The sequence below is a fragment of the Triticum dicoccoides genome, chromosome 4A (assembly GCF_002162155.2).
Source record: "Triticum dicoccoides isolate Atlit2015 ecotype Zavitan chromosome 4A, WEW_v2.0, whole genome shotgun sequence".
Classification (NCBI taxonomy): domain Eukaryota; kingdom Viridiplantae; phylum Streptophyta; class Magnoliopsida; order Poales; family Poaceae; genus Triticum; species Triticum dicoccoides.
The window spans coordinates 508,134,901-508,141,900 of record NC_041386.1 but is presented as its reverse complement, the minus strand read 5'-3'; positions in this window follow the sequence as shown (position 1 = coordinate 508,141,900).

Genomic DNA, 7,000 nt, shown 5'->3' with positions numbered 1-7,000 from the left:
TATTAAGAAGACAAGACAGGGTGAGGCTATAGTGTAGCCCATCAACCCCGTATCCAGGGCCGGGCGTGGCCACAGTGCACCGTACAGGCGGAGATCTGCGCCCGGCACGACACTGTTGCCACTCCACCCTTGACGTCACTGCTGGCAGGCGAAGCCCTGTTCCCACGACGACCTGTCGGTACGGCCTGTAGGCGGCGGGCCCTACTGCGCAGCGAGAGACCGGAGAACAGTCGGTGAGACTGTAGCCACGCTTCCCTGACCAAGTACACATCATTAGCATCACGGCTACAGTAAACCAGCAGCCGACAAGACCGGCAAGTGGCGGGAGCGGCCTGTCGGCTCCGTACCAAACCAGTCGGCGGGGCCCACCAGGCGGCCCCCAGCAGCCGGCGGAGAAGCCGGCGACCAAAGACACTAACAGCCGGGTCCTACACCCGGCCAGATTACTATTGTGCCCCTGGGGGTAGGCCTATATAAACCCCCCAGGGCACCCATGCAAAGGGTTCCCAACCTGTTAGACCTAGACTCATACCTAGAGGAAGGAGAGAGCGTGCCTGCCTTCTTCTACCAATAGCATATAGCTCGAGGAGCACCATTGTATCCACTAGTGCCTTAGTGATCATGCGGAGACCCCGCAGAGCAGGACTAGGGGTGTTATCTACTAGGAGAGCCCCGCACCTGGGTAAAGTATGCCGGTGTTCGTGTCTACGCCTCATCCCGCTTCCGGGCACCGGCGATGTTGTACTCGCTCCCACCATGATAAGCCATCCTTTGGCATATATCGCACCCAACCCCCGACATTTGGCACCCACCGTGGGGTGAGATGCACCATTTTCTGGAGATCTATTTTGGACGGGAACCCTGTTCCTTCCTGGCGAGCGCAGCCAGCTTGGCACGCTAGACGGTGTCTGCGCCGACGTGTTGCAAGACGCGGAGTTTGTCTGTGCGGCGAGCTGCCTTGTCGACCTTGTTGGCGAAATCTGCCTCCCCGGCGAGCCCGCATCTAATGCGGGCACAGAAGGCCCCGAGAGCCGCCTCGTGAGCCTCCTCGATCAGCTCTATGTCGTCAGCGAGCCCGCTGCAGACTTGGAGTCGGTTGGCTCCACCAACCCGATGCTTGTCGACTCCGACACGCGTTGCCTGACGCGTTCCCCACCAATATGGTGGTCTACGACGAACCGCTTCCTTGCGCGGATAGCGGCGGCAACACCGTCAAGGAGGTGCTCGTCATCAGCCATAGCGAGCACTCTCGCGGAGGTGGCCAAGATCTGTTGCAGGCGGCACTACAAGACCTAACTGCGCCCATTCCCGAAGAAGCCGACGTCAAGACGCTGGAAGCGCGCCGCATCCAGCTCGTCGAGAGCGCCAACAAGCTGGCCAGCATGAGACGCCTTTTAGAGGCCTACCAGTGTGAGATGGACCGTGCCGTTGGCAGCACGCCGGCTCTTGGTGGGCCTAGTCGCATTGGCGTGATTAAGCAGCGCGGCGCGGCCATTGCCAGCATGTTTGGGGCGGATCGCCCCGTCTACGCCACACCCGCAGAAAACATACGAGCAGCCCATGCGGCTGCAGACAAGCTAGACACGCTCGAGGGCGACAAGCTTCGCCACATGACGGAGCGCGTCCAGGAGCTCCTTGACATGGCTACTGAGCACCAAGACGCCGGCTGCCGCACTGAGGCGCCCAACTGGCGAAACGACGACCCGCCTCCCTGCCGAGAGCAAGGCACGACATCTCGGACGCTGACTGGTGGCGTCCGCGATAGAAGAGACAAGGAGCCGGCTGCCAGCCATAGCCGGACTCGCATCACCATCGAGCGCGACCAAGACGGTCGCCCAAGAGCAGTGCAGCGACGAGACGACTGTCCGCCTACCCCTCCCCACAGGGAGAGGTGCATTTCCCCGCCACCTGTTAACCACCCGACGCTCGGCGACCGCCTCGGTCGCCGAGAAGGAATCAGAGAGAACGACGCCCGCCACCGGATCGACCGCCTCAACCATTCCCTGGCACTAGAAGAATAGGACGAGCTGGGTCCGCCTTGTTTTGGCCCCCGCATCCAAGATGAGCCTTCCCCAAAGGGTTCATGCTCCCGAGAGATACGCCCAACTACACCGGCTCCGTGAAGCCGGAGGACTGGCTGGTCGACTACTCCACAGCCGTCAGCATCGCCAACGGCAACAAGCACGTTGCCATGAAGTATGTTCCGCTCATGCTCTAGGGCACGGCCCGGACATGGCTGAACAGCCTGAAGCCCCGCAGCATCAACAACTAGGTCGATTTCACTGAAGCATTCATCCGCAACTTCACCAGCACCTACAAGCGGCCGCCCAAGCTTCGCTAGCTCTCCTTGTGCGTCCAAGGCCCCAACGAATCAATTTGCGATTACCTTATGCATTGGGCCGAGCTGTGCAACTCTTGCGAGGGCGTGCACGAGGTGCAAGCCATCGAGTACTTCACCGCCGGGTGCCAAGAAGGCACCCTCCTCTAGCAGAAGCTTCTCTGCAACGAGCCAACAACCCTCGATGAACTGCTGATCATAGCAGACAAGTACGCCACGGCCGACTCCTCCATGAAGGTGGAGATCCAAGTTGACGCATCGGGCAAGGTGGACCCTCAAACTCCTCGGACCCCAGCTGGTGACACCAGTCGGCGTCAGCAACAGAATGACCATAAGCGCAAGGCCACGCAGTCGGCTTCCACAAGCTGGCAGGTGGCGACAGTTGAAGACTAGCAGCCAGAAGGGCAGCCTCCTCCCAAACGCCAAAAGGGCGGCAAGACCAACTGGTTCCCTGCCTTCTCGTACGAGCAGAATCTAGATGCACCCTGCAAGTTCCACAGCGGCGCGAAGCCGTCCAACCGCACCACTCAAAAATGCCACTGGCTCACCAGGATCGCCAAGGGCGACGGACTCCAGCCTCCTCCGCCTGCTGGCCCACCGCCTCCTCCTCCACAGCAGCCGGCGGTTCGGCCAGTCGGTGCAATGCAAGATGAATATCCTAAAGAGCATGGAGCTTATGTCGTGTTTATGAACATGGCCGACGATAAGCACAGTGGACAGCAGCGGCAACAAGAAGTAAATGAAGTGGCATCAGAGACCCCCGAGTTCATGCATTGGTCTGAAAAGCCCACAGCTGGAGCAGAGCTGACCACCCGGAGGTGATGCCTTCTCCCAGATCTTATGCTCTGGTGTTGGATGCCACCTTTGCCACGGAGAGGCGGCTGCTCCCTTCTCCCAAGTTCTGATAGATGGTGGCAACAGCATCAACATCTTGTGCAAAGATATTATGGAGAAGTTGGGAATAAAGCAGAGACAGCTCCAGCCCAGTCGGACTGTATTCCATGGCATAGTTCCTGGCCTTTCCTGCTTACCAATCGGCAAGACACTGATTGACATCCTCTTTGGAGACAAAGATCACTTTCGTGTGGTTGCCTTGCCCTCCAAACCCTAGGCGCGCCTAGGGTTTGGGGCGCCCCCCTTGTCTTGGGGGGCAAGACACAGGTTGCCTTGCCCCCCAAACCCTAGGCGCATGGGCCCTAGGGGGAGGCGCCCAGCTCACTAAGGGGCTGGTCCCTCTCCACACACAGCCCATAGGCCCCTCCGGGGCAGGTGGACCCTCTTGGTGGACCCCCGGAACCCCTTCGGTGGTCCCAGTACAATACCGGTAACCCCCGAATTATTCCGGTGACCGTATGATGACTTCCCATATATAAATATTTATCTCCGGACCATTCCAGAACTCCTCGTGACGTCCGTGATCTCATCCGGGACTCCGAACAACATTCGGTAACCACGTACATCTATTTCCTATAACCCTAGCGTCATCAAACCTTAAGTGTGTAGACCCTACGGGCTCGGGAGTCATGCAGACATGGCCGAGACAACTCTCCGGTCAATAACCAACAGCGGGATCTGGATACCCATGTTGGCTCCCACATGCACCACGATGATCTCATCGGATGAACCACGATGTCAAGGATTCAATCAATCCCGTATAAAATTCCCATTGTCTACCGGTATAGCACTTGCCCAAGATTCGATTGTCGGTATCCCGATACCTTGTTCAATCTCGTTACAGTAAGTCTCTTTAATCGTTCCATAACACATCATCCCGTGATCAACTCCTTTGTCACATTGTGCACATTATGATGATGTCCTACCGAGTGGGCCCAGAGATACCTCTCCGTTACACGGAGTGACAAATCCCAGTCTCGATTCGTGCCAACCCAACAGACACTTTCGGAGATACCCGCAGTGCACCCTTATAGTCACCCAGTTACGTTGTGACGTTTGGTACACCCAAAGCATTCCTACGGTATCTGGGAGTTGCATAATCTCATGGTCTAAGGAAATGATACTTGACATTAGAAAAGCTTTAGCATACGAACTACACGATCTTGTGCTAGGCTTAGGATTGGGTCTTGTCCATCACATCATTCTCCTAATGATGTGACCCCGTTATCAACGACATCCAATGTCCATGGTCAGGAAACCGTAACCATCTATTGATCAACGAGCTAGTCAACTAGAGGCTTACTAGGGACATGGTGTTGTCTATGTATCCACACATGTATCTGAGTTTCCTATCAATACAATTCTAGCATGGATAATAAACGATTATCATGAACAAGGAAATATAATAATAACTAATTTATTATTGCCTCTAGGGCATATTTCCAACAGTCTCCCACTTGCACTAGAGTCAATAATCCAGTTCACGTCGCTATGTGATTAACACTCAAGGTCACATCCCCATGTGACTGACACCCAAAGAGTTTACTAGAGTCAACGGGTCTGAACCTTTCAGATCCGTGTGTGCTTTGCAAATCTATATGTCATCTTTTAGATGCAGCTACCGCGCTATATTTGGAGCTATTCCAAATAACTGTTCTACTATACGAATTCAGTTTACTACTCAGAATCATCCAGATTAGTGTCAAAGATTGCATCGGCGTAACCCTTTACGACGAACTCTTTTACCACCTCCATAATCGAGAAAATTCCTTAGTCCAGTAGTTACTAAGGATAACCTTAACTGTTGTCCTGTGATCCATTCCTAGATCACACTTGTACCCCTTCAGGTGCGGTACAACATAGCATACTTTAGAGCCTATGTCTAAAGAATAGGGGACGACCTTCGCCATTTCTCTCTCTATTCTGCCGTGGTCAGTTCTTGAGTCTTGCTCAACACTTATACCTTATAACACAGCGAAGAACTCCTGCTTTGCCGATCTATTTTTGAACTCCTTCAAAATCTTGTCATGGTATATGTTCATTTGAAAGTACCATTAAGCATTTTTGATCTATCCTTATAGATCTTGATGCTCAATGTTCAAGTAGCTTAATCCAGGTTTTCCATTGAAAAACTTTTTTAAATAACCCTGCATGCTTTCCAGAAATTCTACATCATTTCTGATCAACAATATGTTAACAACATATACTCATCAGAAATTCTATAGTGCTCCCACTCACTTCTTTAGAAATACAAGTTTCTCATAAACTTTGTATAAACCTAAAATCTTTGATCATCTCATCAAAGCGTACATTCCAATTCCGAGATGCTTACTCCAGTCCTTAGAAGGATTGCTGGAGCTTTGCATACTTGTTAGCATCTTTCAGGATTGACAAAACCTTCCGGTTGTATCACATACAACCTTTCCTCAAGAAAATCGTCGAGGAAACAATGTTTTGACATCCTATCTACAAGATTTCATAAATAATGCAGTAACTGCTAACATAATTCCAACAGACTCTTAGCATTTCTACAAGTGAGAAAGTCTCATCGTAGTCAACTCCTTGAACTTGTCGGGAAACATCTTAACGACAAGTCGAGCTTTCTTAATGGTGACACTTACCATCATTGTCCGTCTTCCTTTTAAAATCCATCTGCACCCAACAGCCTCACGACTATCAAGTAGTTCTTCCAAAGTCTACACTTTGTTTTCATACATGGATCCTCTCTCGGATTTTATGGCCTCGAGCCATTTTTTTGGAATCCGGGCCCACCATCGCTTCTCCATAGCTCGTAGGTTCATTGTTGTCTAGCAACATGACTTCCAAGACAGGATTATTTACCACTCTGAAGTAGTACGCATCCTTGTTTGTCCTACGAGGTTTGGTAGTGATTTGATCCGAAGTTTCATGATCTCTATCATAAGCTTCCACTTCAATTGGTGTAGGTGCCACAGGAACAACTTCCTGTGCCCTGCTACACACTAGTTGAAGTGACGGTTCAATAACCTCATCAAGTCTCCACCATCCTCCCACTCAATTCTTTTGAGAGAAACTTTTCCTCGAGAAAGGACTCGTTTTAGAAACAATCACTTTTGCTTCTGGATCTGAAATAGGAGGTATTCCCAACTATTTTTGGGTATACTATGAAGATGCATTTATCCGCTTTGGGTTCGAGCTTATCAACTTGAAACCTTTTCACATAAGCGTCATATCCGCAAACTTTTAAGAAACAACAGCTTAGGTTTCTCTAAGCCACAGTTCATACGGTGTCGTCTTAACGGAATTGTGTGGTGCCCTATTAAAGTGAATGCGGTTATCTCTAATGCCTAACCCATAAACGATAGTGGTAATTCGATAAGAGACATCATGGTATGCACCATATCCAATAGGGTGCAGTTATGATGTTCGGACACACCATCACACTATGGTGTTCCAAGCGGTATTAGTCGTGAAACAATTTCCACAATGTCTTAATTGTGTGCCAAACTCGTAACTTAGATATTCATCTCTATGATCATATCATAGATATTTTATCCTCTTGTCATGACGATCTTTCAACTTCACCCTGAAATTACTTGAACCTTTCAATACTTCAGACTCGTGATTCATCAAGTAAATATACTCAGCATCTACTCAAATCATCTATGAAGTAAGAACATAACGATATCCACTACATGCCTCGGCACTCATTGGACTGCACACATCAAAATGTATTACTTCCAACAAGTTGCTTTCTTGTCCATCTTACTGAAAACGAGGCCTTTCAGT